The sequence below is a fragment of the Mus musculus genome, chromosome 6 (assembly GCF_000001635.26).
Source record: "Mus musculus strain C57BL/6J chromosome 6, GRCm38.p6 C57BL/6J".
Classification (NCBI taxonomy): Eukaryota; Metazoa; Chordata; class Mammalia; order Rodentia; family Muridae; genus Mus; species Mus musculus.
The window spans coordinates 90,480,780-90,492,574 of record NC_000072.6 but is presented as its reverse complement, the minus strand read 5'-3'; the positions used below and the strand labels follow the sequence as shown (position 1 = coordinate 90,492,574).

At 46.7% G+C, this 11,795-nt stretch overlaps 1 protein-coding gene across 1 annotated transcript in view; it reads right to left on the bottom strand.

Annotated features, from left to right (window-relative positions):
- Nucleotides 1-771: 771 nt before the first annotated feature.
- The window catches only part of Klf15 (Kruppel-like factor 15), a 30,761-nt gene continuing 19,737 nt past the window's right edge, over nt 772-11,795 (bottom strand). Inside the window, exons 4-5 of the transcript XR_003956248.1 lie at nt 6,044-7,357; nt 772-884 (exon numbers count right to left, since the gene is read on the bottom strand). The gene's annotated coding sequence lies outside the window, so the exon portion shown is untranslated. The remainder of the gene's footprint in view (nt 885-6,043; nt 7,358-11,795) is intronic.

The window sequence follows — 11,795 nt, the reverse complement described above, 5'->3', positions numbered from 1 at the left end:
ACTTTCAGCAGGTCTGAGGCAATGTCCTTCTCACCGTATCAAATCAACAGGTACATGTCACCAAGCCTTGAACCCAGTGACATCATCCATGATCTCTCAGTGAAGGTGGGACCAGGCCAAGAGTTGCCATTATAAACGTACTTCATGATTACCAAACATTTAGGGGTGACACTCTGGGACCTGAAAGAGACTCTCCTGCTTATGCTTGTTAGCCCTTCTGTCCACTCTTGGCCTGCAGCTACGAATCTGAAGTCTCCTGTTAGACAGCTCATCTTCACCCCTTCCATATTTATTAATGGGAACTGCTCAGTGTGGAAGAGTTAAATATCAATAATTAAGCCACACACCGGCCGGCCAGCAGAGCACAGAGGAAGAGCAAAGGCTGCTTAGTCACTGTTTAACTGGCACCTCTCTCTGCCCGTGACCTGACCCCTGGTTGCCTTTGCCCTCGCTGGCTCTGCCCCATCTCTGCTGCTGAAGTCAGCATCCTGTCCTAGGCCTTGCAGGACCTTCAGCACAGCTTCTCTAGAAGCAAGATCCAGCCCTTTCTCTCCTCTGAGCCTCTCTGCTCTTTGTCTTGCCTGAGAGGAAACCTCCTCTCAGGGCTCCCTGTCGCAGCACCAAAGTTCCTAGTGGTCCCCAAACACATAGCACAGATTCACACACAAACACCTACACATACTTGTTTACAGATACACACTCACACATTTATACAAGCACAGATACATATGCATTCATTATAGCTATACACATATACATATACCTACTCACATATATATGTATTTCTTTTTTCTTCTGTCCTCAGATGCACCAGAAGAGGGCGTCAGATCTCATTACGGATGGTTGTGAGCCACCATGTGGTTGCTGGGATTTGAACTCAGGACCTTCGGAAGAGCAGTCAGTGCTCTTAACCACTGAGCCATCTCTCTAGCCCCCATATATATGTATTTATGCATACATAAATAGCCATACACACATATATGTAGGCATATACATACATACATACATACATACATACAACATACACAGATTCACTCAGGGCCACATGTATGCTTTTAGGCATACATAGACATACATGCACAGATACACACCTACACAATTGAATCCCAGATGTTTGTTTCTGATAGTAAAAGCTAACAATAATACCCTGGTCTCAGCAGCTCACTTGGTGCTCCGTGCAGCTAGGACAGGTACTGTTGTTGTTGGCCTGGTCCCCCAAGAAGCCCCACCTCCTCCCCAGCTTGCATCCAGGAAGTGGCATGGCTGGAGTCCTTGGCCTATTCACTGTACTTCCACACTCACACAGCATCTGCCCTAGCCCGACCCAGCTGCTTTCTCACCCATCCAGGGAGGTGGCCAGCTTTAGATGTCTGCCAACCATAAGCTGCCTGTACCCTGACAGAGAGACTCTGTTTGGCCAAGCTTTAGCTGGAATTCTGAACTGACTCCAAGACCCATCTGTGCACTTGTGAAAATGCAATTTTAGCAAGATGAAATGAAGCCAGCTTACCCTCAGTGTCTGCTCACCCTCAACGATGTTTTCCTGGGTCCCTCATCCTCCACCCCCAGGTAATGTCTGGCCTCCTGGCCTGGCTTCAGCATTTATCCTAGGTGAGTGTGACCACAATCCCCCTTATTCCTGAAGTCTCTCTGTCATTTCCCATCTGCTGATTCTACCTTGCTGCTTTCAGGATGGGGACGGTGTCTCCCTCATGATGGTCAGGATCCCTATTGCAGTGTCCTTGTAACAGGCCTGGCAGAAATGAAGCTATTCTAGAGAGATACTTGTGTCTCTCAATCTATCTATGAAACAATGGGTTCCCCTAAAATGGGAATTTCCAATGGAATCTCATCTTGGGAGAAGGAAAGGGTCGCAGCTAGAGGGGAGCTTTCTGCCAGAGAGATTTCTCACAGCTCTAACAGCTTGTCAGAGTTCCTTGCAGGATGAGACTCAAGGCCAGACAATGATCATTCAATGGTGTGTGTGTGTGTGTGTGTGTGTGTGTGTGTGTGTTGGGAGGTGGGGACTATACCTTGTCTGGTCTGCTTAGATGTGCACATCCTTGGTCTCTGTTTAAACTTTGATCTCACTTCAGGACCTGGAAGATGGACTTGAAAAGGTTCCTGCCATGGATCTCTGTTCTCTTTCTAATGTAACCACATTTAAAAAAAAAATCTCTATTTCCAGCTTCCCAGTCTTTTAATAGGCTTATTGAGGTCGAGCGGGTGTATCTGATTTTGGGTACAGATTGTGACTCCCATGTTTAATAACACCCTGATGAAGCTTTCTGATGGTGCCTTCAGAAGATCACTGTGTCATTTGGAACACAGCACAGGCCCGGCACTGTGCTGCTCACGGGTTGTGGGCCTCAACCCGAATACACGCCAATGATCCTACTTCTGCTTTTTCTGTATTAAGTTTGTGTGCATTTATATTTACTTCATGTTAAATATTTAAACAATATGGATGTCAGTCCCTGCCTTCCTGAGATGCCTTCTGCTCAGGGGCTGATACCCACCTTTTAGATTACAGGCATGGCCTTGGGACTTTTATTACATTCTCTGGTTTAGTTTGGATGTTGAACATTCAGCCAGAACTTCCTACTTTAAAGACTTGGTTCCAGCTTGGCAGCACAATTAGGAGAGAGTAGAAACTAAGACAGTGGCAGATCTGAATGGCACTGGGGGCGAGTCCTTGAAGGAGACTGAGGGACCCTGGCCTCTTCCCCTCTTTCATTTCCTGGCAAGAGTGCCAGCCCTTGCCATGATGACCTGTTCTGCAATGAGACCAGCTGATCATGGCCTGAAACTTCTGAAATCAAGAGCCAAGTTAAACCCTTTATCAGTTGATTATCTCGGCGTACAGGAAGCCAACAGATTCTCTAATCTTCAAAGTCCTGAAAACACAAGAGATGCCATCTGAAGAGTCTGAACATTGTCTATGAAGGCAGACAGTACTGAACCAGATAATGGATGGACTGGATCTCATTGTTTGATATTGACATGTATAAGGTTTTTAATCCTCTTGGTTCAACTTTGCTATATTGCACATGCCCGGAATTTTGTCCATTTCTTCTAAATTTTATATCTTATTAATATACAACTTTCTAAAATAATCACTAAAAGCTCTTGGAATTTATGTGAACAAAGAAAAGCCCAGACCCAATGTTATCATTGCTGGATTTTGCAGAAAAGCTATCAACAATACTTCTAAAATTATTCTGCAAAAGGAGCCTTCCTTCTGCCCTGTTACCACAACTTGGCAAGGGCATAACAAAACAAGAAAAGTACAGACCACTGGACAGTGATGGCATATGCCTTTAATCCTAGCACTCAGGAGGCAGAGGCAGAGGCAGAGGCAGAGGCAGAGGCAGAGGCAGAGGCAGAGGCAGAGGCAGAGGCAGAGGCAGAGGCAGAGGCAGAGGCAGAGGCAGAGGCAGAGGCAGAGGCAGAGGCAGGTGGACCTGTGGGTTTGAGGCCAGCCTGCTCTACAGAGCAAGTTCTAAGATAACCAGGGATGCACACAGAGAAACCCTATCTCAAAAAAAGACACAAACAAACAAACAAACAAGAAAGAAAGAAAGAAAGAAAGAAAGAAAGGAAAAAAGAGGAGAGAGAGAAAAGTACATATACAAGGCACTGGGGCTGCGGGCTACCCACATGCACAAGGTTGAAATCAGATCCCCATGTCTTACCCTAAGCCAACGTAAACTCAAAATGGAACAAAGACATTAATGTAAGACCCCATTGTCTAAAACTACCAGGGAAAACCAAAGAGAAAAGTCTTCAAAATATTGACATAGCAACAGTTTTCTGAGAAGGGTTTCAAAAACACAGAAAACAAAAACAAGAACTGACAAATCAGATTATATTAAAGAGTTTCTTCAAATCCAAGGAAATAATCAATAAAGAGATAGAACATAGAGAGCTGATGGTTGCAAGATACTCATAGGATGGAGCATTGATATATAGAATATATAAAGAACTACAAAAACTCATTAACAACAAAACAGGTAAGTCAGTTACAAATGGGCAAATTGCCAGGTGCGGTGTAATTCCAGTTCAGGAAGTTGGCACAAGAAGATTGTGAGTTCTAGGCCAGCCTGTGTTACATAGTGAAATTATGTCATACACATATGCACAGAGACAGACACACAGACAGAGAGGTAGTTGTTCTGAGAATATGAAATTCAGGTGGCCAATACATACAAGCAGGCTCAGTATCACTCACCATCAGGAAAACACAAATCAAAATTACCATGAGATTCTGGACCAAAAGGAATCCTTCCTCAATTCATCACTGGCAGGAATGTAAAGTAGAACATAGTTTTTATGAAAAACCATATGGAAACCCCTCAAAAGACTGAAAATAAAACCATCATATGATTTGGCTCTCCCACTTCTGGATATTTATCCAGAGGAAATGAGGTCGGCATATAAGAGATGCCTTTGTATCCATGTGTATTGGTGTTCTACTTATGTAGCTAAGTTATGGAATGAGAAGAGGCACCTGCACAGAGATGGATAAAAATGAAGATAAGCTCTATTTAGACAATGGAGTTCTGTCCAGTGCTATGCTTTCAATATTGTCCTGATTTGCGTTCCATGGCTATGATAAAAACTGACCAAAAGCAACTTGGAGATAAATTTGTTTCAATTCTTCAGTTCAGGCAAAGTTTGTTACCTAGGGAAATCAGGGCAGAGACCTGGAGGCTTGCTCAGCCTGCTTATAGTACCTAGAACCACCTGTCCAGGAACGGCACTGCCCATGGTTGCTCCTCCCACATCAATCAGTAATCAAAAAATGCCCACACAGATGTGTCTGCAGGCAAATCTGGTGAGGGCATTTTCTCATTCCAGGTTCTCTCTTCATCCAGATGACCTTAGCTGCCTCAAGTTGACAAACAAAAAACCTAACCAGCACAAATATGAAACACCTCCCTACAGGCTCATGTTATAAAGACTTAGTCTCCAGCTGGTGGCATTTTCTTGAGGGGCTTTAAGAATTCTGGAACCTAGCTGGAAGATGTGGGTCACTTATGTATGCCTTGCAAGGTCATACCAGGTCTGAAATCCCTTCCTTCCTCTGCTTCCGGTCCACCATGATTTGAGTTGCTTTGTCCCACTTCCCTGCTATGATGGACTGAATCCTCTGAGCCACACAGAACCCTTCATCAGTTAAGTTCCTCTCTTAAGTATTCTGGCTGCTGAGAGCAATCAGTGCAGTCAGCCACAAAAAAGAATGCAATATTCACTTGCAGGAAAAGCAAGAACTGGAAAGGACATGATAAGCAAAATAATCCAGATACAAGGACACATTTGGTATGTTTCCTCTTATGCATGGAAACTTATGAATAAGTAGAATTTCTAGGAACTGGGGGTGGAGGCACAGCTGGGGAGGAAGATGGACAAGGTCATTGTAGGATATGTGAACATATGGAACCAAATCTTTCCCCCAGAAGACGAACAATCAAGGCCATGAAAGACCCACAGAATGAGAGGGGACACTATAATTCATGTCCAGCAAGGGGGTTTAGAAAAGGATAGAGAGATGGCTTGGTGGTTAAGATAGTTAAGAGCCCACACTGCTCCTGTGGAGGACCTGAGCCTGGTCCCCAGACCCCACATTGGATGGCTCAGTCATCGTTAGCTCCAGCTCCAGAGGATCTGATGGGCTCTTCTGGCACCACATGCACAGAGTGGGCATATATAAACTTGGCCAAATACTCAGTAAACAGTTGTGGGAAAGTGGTTTGTACAAAAAATGTTATGGTTTTGGTTATTTGATCATTATTTGAACACACACACACACACACACACACACACAGGACAAATTACCAACAATCAATTGTTTCCAGAACTGATCTCTATCAAGCTTGCATGCAAACATTAACTTTGATCCCCAAACCCAATTTCACAAACCCCAGTACAAAACAAGCTAAGATCCCAAAAGCCCTTGATTCAAAAAGGGCAAATGGGGGTGGGTAAGGGAGGAGCCCTACGGAAGTGGGCGCTCTGCCCCCCTCCCCCCGAGACTACTTACCCAGGCATCTCATGCTGGCATCCTGGACAGCTTCCGGTGTGATCAGAGATCCTCCAGGGCAGCTGAAATTGGGGGCTCCCTCTCCATGTCCTTCTGGCTTTCTCAGTTCTACAACTTGGTTGCACACAGAGAAGCCAAAGGAAGCAGTTGGAAGTGGGCGGTCTCCTCCCGGAGTTTATTTAGGTGCACAAGTGGGCGTGGTCACGAGCAGGACCCTGCAGAATGCAGCTCCTGTGAACCTTAGGTGAGCTCCTCTGGACTCCCGGATGAATGAACTGAGGGCCGCCTGTGATGACTTGGAGGTGACTTGGGGTTCACAGTGGTACGGATATTGGCATTTCGTGCCATGCTCAAAATAAGCTCTGTGACCTCAGTGTTGGCAAAAGCAAAGGTTTCAGGATGAAGACGAAGTTTGCAGTTAAGAGCATCTGTTTTGGATAATTTGGATAGTTACCTGATAGAACACACCCTGAGGGGTTATTAGTGACAGCTGTTCTTCATCACGGCACATCTCTTTACAGAGTCCAGGTGAATTCCGAGGAAGGAGGAGGATGGACACGGATGCCTGTCCTAAGATGCTCAGTGTAACATGCGCCCCCGCCCCGCCACGCCCCCCAAACTCCTCCTGCAGTGGAATTAGGGTGGGCTTGTCATTACTTCCTTTGAACATGGGTGAAGCTTAGTGACCAGAACACAGTAGAAGAGACTGCCCCTGTTTGTCTGAGCTGTCCCAGGTCACCATCCCTGTGCGCTTTCCCTCAGGTGTCTGGCAACACTCAGGGTTGTAACACAACAGAAGCCATGTTAGTCCATGCCAAGCAGCCACTCGGTCGGGTGCTGTGGCGGTGTTGTGGACCTCATGTCAGTGGTCAGAAGTGAATGAGGACACCTTTATTCACAAGATTCCTGCAGCCTCCAATCTTCCGGGCGCTCAGGTGCTGCCGGGCACATGAATGACACCGAGCTGCAGCAGACACAGCCAACCAGCTTCCCGTGATGCCAGTGGATCGATCCTTCAGTGTTCTTGAGATGGTCCAGTGGGTTAAGCTAACCATTACAAAAGCCAGCAGGGGTCCCAGGGGTCACACCTTTGGAGTTTTGGTTGAAGTGTATGTTGAGGCTGTGACCACAGGACCATAGAACATAGAACTTGTCTTATATTTTTAGCTGGGTTCTTTTATAGGGGCCATTAATAGGGGCTGGGGGGGGGCACACCTGATTCAGAGCTTCCTACCTGCTGTAGGATTATCAGACGCTGAAGTTCAAGTCCCCGGGGTGAAGAGCTGGCTGCTGGTAGCTGTCCGTGGGCAGCAGCTGTGGAAGAAACAAAACCCTAGCTTTGGGGAAGCTTCAGCTTTTGACAAGCCCAGCCTCAAGTTTGACCAAGCCTGAAAGATTACCCTAGCAACACAGAACAGCCAGAAACAGACCGTTGTAAGGCTCTTCTCTCCTTGGCCCCATCTTCCACCCTATTTATAAACCCACGTTCAGCCAATCGCAGCTCAACTGCTTCTCAATAAATTTGGCCATCCTGAGGATCCAAGCCATTTTTGCCTAGGAAGGAAGACTTCAGATCTTGCTTCCTGGCTTTGCCAGTTCCCTGATGGTTTCTGCTTCAAGAGTCTTCAGAGACAGACTCAAAGGCTTTCTACACCCGAGGCTTCAGCCCAGGGCAGCAAGCTCACTGGACCCAGTCACTGGGATGCAAATAGAGCTGCAGGCAATTCTCTTACCCCAGCTACCAGAGACTTGCTGGAGATGAGAGACCTGCTTCTGCTATTCCTATGGGTGACCTGCTGATATAATTTCCAAGGAACTGCACTAAGATGGCATCCTGAAGCCTGCCAAGAACACAGGGGAGTGTAGCATCAGCAACCTCTCACCTAGGCACCCCCAAACCTGCCCTGGCCTTAGAGCTGGTACTCATAGAATCTCAGCTGGCATCCTGCTGGCACAAAGGGTCTTAGAATTTTACTCCACTGTCTGTTCACTCCATTAATGGAGGGAGGGTGGACAAGAACCCAGCTAGACATAGAAGGCAGTCTCCACCCACCGACCAACAGGTCAAATTGTGTCATACATACACCCAATCCTAATCCAATCTGACTGGTGTCCTTAGAAGAGGAGATAAGGACAAAGTCACACACAAAGTCCCTGCTTCCACTGTGACGATTTCCAGTGAGGGCTTTATTGCTTCCTTTCTTCAGAGTTCCTCAGACTTCATTTACCACCCCCCCCCCACCCAACCAACACGTTCTTAAGGTGAAAGGTGAGAACATTAATATGAGCCCATTTCTCCAATTCCAGTGTAAGCATTTAACTCTATCAATTTCCTCTACTAACAAGCCATAACGTTTCATGTGGTTTCATTTAGTTGAGTTTAAAAGACTTAATTTTCCCCTTCTTAATGTTTTGCTTGGATCAGAGAATTATTGAAAGTGTATTGTGGGGCTGAAGAGACAGATCAGCCATAAGAGCTATGGGGCTGCTCTTGCAGAGGATTGAGATTCAGCTCTTAGCACCCACATGGTGATCCACAACTGTCAGTAACTCAGGGGATCCGATGCCCTCTTTGCACCTCCACGGGCACTGCACACACGTGGAACACAGACAAATAAAACAGAAGGGGGAAAGAAAATGTGTGATTTATTTCTCAAATGTGTGTGTGCATCTTCTAAGTACCCTATAATTTCAGATTTCTGAGTTGGCTCTATCATGGTCAGTAATCATACTGTGTGAATAAAGTCCCTTTAAATGAGCCAGGTATGGGAGTAAATGCCGTTAGTCCCAGGACTTGGGAGGCAGAGGTAGGTAGATCTGTGTGAGTTCAAAGCCAGCCAAGTTCCAAGCCCGATCACCCAAGTTCAGTCCTTGGTTCCACACGAAGGAAGCAGGGAACTCACTCGCGTACGCTGTCTTCTGACCTCCACCAATGCACAGGGCACATGCTCCAGTCATGCACACTAAAGGGAACAATGTAATAAAATGTGGAAGACTCTAGAAGTAAAGAGAAACGAGCTTACTGCTGAGTCAATGCAGCCAAGGCTTCAGGGCTGTGGGAGTCTGAAGAGATCTCCACGCATGGCTTTAACCCCTGGTGCCTTCCTTCCCTGTGGACAGAAATCTCCCTCTGTGAAAGACTAAGCCCTCCACTTCTTCCGTGTGAAGCTGTCCTCTCCTGGGGCTCACTGACCAGCCTTGGAAGAGTTGGTCTCCTCCTGCTTTATGCTTCGGGCATCAAAAGGGCCTTGGTAGCATCAAAGGAAGCAGAGGTATGCTTCTCTTCCCCAGTGCTACTCTTCCTTTGAAGGCTACCCAGCCTGGGGATCTTTGCTTCCCTTGGCAAAGGAGTGAAAACGAAGAACAACTTAGGGTGAGGGTCCTGATGATCTTGATTAGAGATCATACTGAGGGAAACAAAAACAAAAACAAAACAAAAACCACATCGCGTCTGTGACTCTTCCCACTAAAAGTACTGTTTTAGTGGAAATACAGATGCAACCCACATCTGTTTGGCAGAACTACCCTCCCACCCCAAAGAGGTCCAGGGGCCTCCACGGCAATCCCTGGTTTTGTGGGTCTTATAGTAACTTGGCCTATTGACCGTGGTAGGCAACGACTTTTTTTTTTTGAACAGACAACAGCACACAAGTGCAAACAGTGCATGCACAGCCTGTCCATGCAGCCCAGCACCCGGAAGCTCTGGGAATGGGGAGATGACTGGAGGTTGTCTCTCCCCCACAGCGCTCCTTCCTCAGCTTCCTGCCTGCCCTCAGCAACACTGTCTCCCCAACGCATCTTCCTTTCCTTGTGCTCCCCGTGATAGTGTCTGAGTCTCCCAGACCCCAGGCTACTCTAGACACGTTGCTCCTTCACAGCCCACTGCTTTCTCTGAGAAGGAAGCTCTGGAGTGGGTTTCCTGCCTCCTTACCATAAGCACACACCCAGCTGTACCCCCCGGTTCTGGAGTACAGGAAGCAACACATAGAGCTGAGCCCTGGCATGGCTGGCCAGCTTAGGCCCAACCTCGTCCTTGTTCAGAGACACCTGATGAGCCTAAGTGAGCAGACTCCCAGCCATGAGCAGTATCATAGCTTTGATGCTAAACCACTGTCACTCCTGAGGATAGAGCTAAAGCATGACTACATGGCATGGTGTCACATATGATCTGATCCACCTACCTGCCTCTCCTCTAGCCATTGTCTGGATGTGCACGGAGCCATCCTCTGATCATTTAATCTCTTAGTAGTCTTGCCACATGGACACAAAAGGTCACCTTGCCTCTATCCTATTATTGCCTCTACTATTTTTTATCTTGTATTACATTAGCAAGGTGGCATCATTAGGATACAGCTTTCCTGTGTCATCCAAGGCTTTTTGTGTTGAAATTTAATCCCCATTGTTGGGTTATTAAGAAGGCAGTAATTAAAAAGCACCATCAACTGGTGCTTAGAGGCAGGGACTTGAATGATGTTTAGGACTAGATAGGAGTGGGGGTGGGGTGGGGGCAGCAGGAGAGTTGGCTCAGCAATCTTTCAGCCCCTGTTGCTCTTGCAAAAGACCCAGGCTCAGTTCTCAGCACCCATATGGCAGCTTACAGTCATCTGTAACTCCAGTTCTGGAAGATGCGATGCCCTCTTCTAACGTCCCCAAGCACCAGGCACACATGTGCTACACACACACACACACACACACATTTATATACACATGTAGGTAAAATACTTATGCACATAAAAATTTAAAAAACCTAAGAAAAATTTAGATTAGGGCATGAAGTGCAGCCCTGGTGAGTGGCAATTGAATCTTTACATCTTTATAAAGAGAGAAACACCTCCCCAATCCATGTACACAACTCCCTGTCTCCCAGGTAATGTCACCTTGTCTGTCCTCTGTCAAGTTGGAAGGTCATCATTTTGACCTTGAACTAAAATAATGGAGCAAAATAAACCATTTTTCTTTATAAAGTACTTACCTCCTGTATTTCATTATAGTAATGAAAAATGAACTAAGTCACAAGAGTTTGCAGACAATACAGAGTTGTATTTGTTTATGCGTGTGCTGCTGTTTGAGAATGTGAGTAAGTTTGTGGAACTCAGTGTCTTGAACAGCCTGGGAACATCTCAGAGACATGGCCATTGTGTCCAGAATGCCTCTCAAGTAGGCGGCAGAGAGAGTGTATGTGCAGCCTCCTGCATACCTAGGCTGCATGTGCAGCAAAGCAGGCCTGTGCCGACATGAGTAGGGCTTGAAGAGACAATCTGTCCCTCTCCAGAAGAGCCAGGGTGGTGGCAGGGCAGCTGAGCACAAAGAATGGAGACCAGGAATGTAATATGATTCCCTTATGCACAAGTCTGGGGATCCAAACTTAAGAGTCACCAATTCACACCATGGGTACCCAAGAGAAATGTCCACTGGCCTCTTCAGCTGAGGGATGAATGTCTACTGCTATCTTAGTGTCCAGCGAGGCAGCAGAGAAAGATCTCTGCTCTCAGCTCCCTGGTTCTCCAGGATGGGGATAATAACTTTGAAGTCCATGTAATCACCTCTATATGGAGAAGGAAAGTGGACAGTGAAGGAGAGGTGACAGCCAGCAAGGGAGAGTTGCTAGCTCAGGCGTACGCACAGCCCCCAGGACAAGCATGGGGTGGAGCAGTCAGATGACTAGCCTCCTGTTTAGGAAAATGCAAAGACAGCCCAGGGAGCCCAGGGAGCCATGTAAAGCCCTGCATTTCACACTGCTTACGTATCTCAC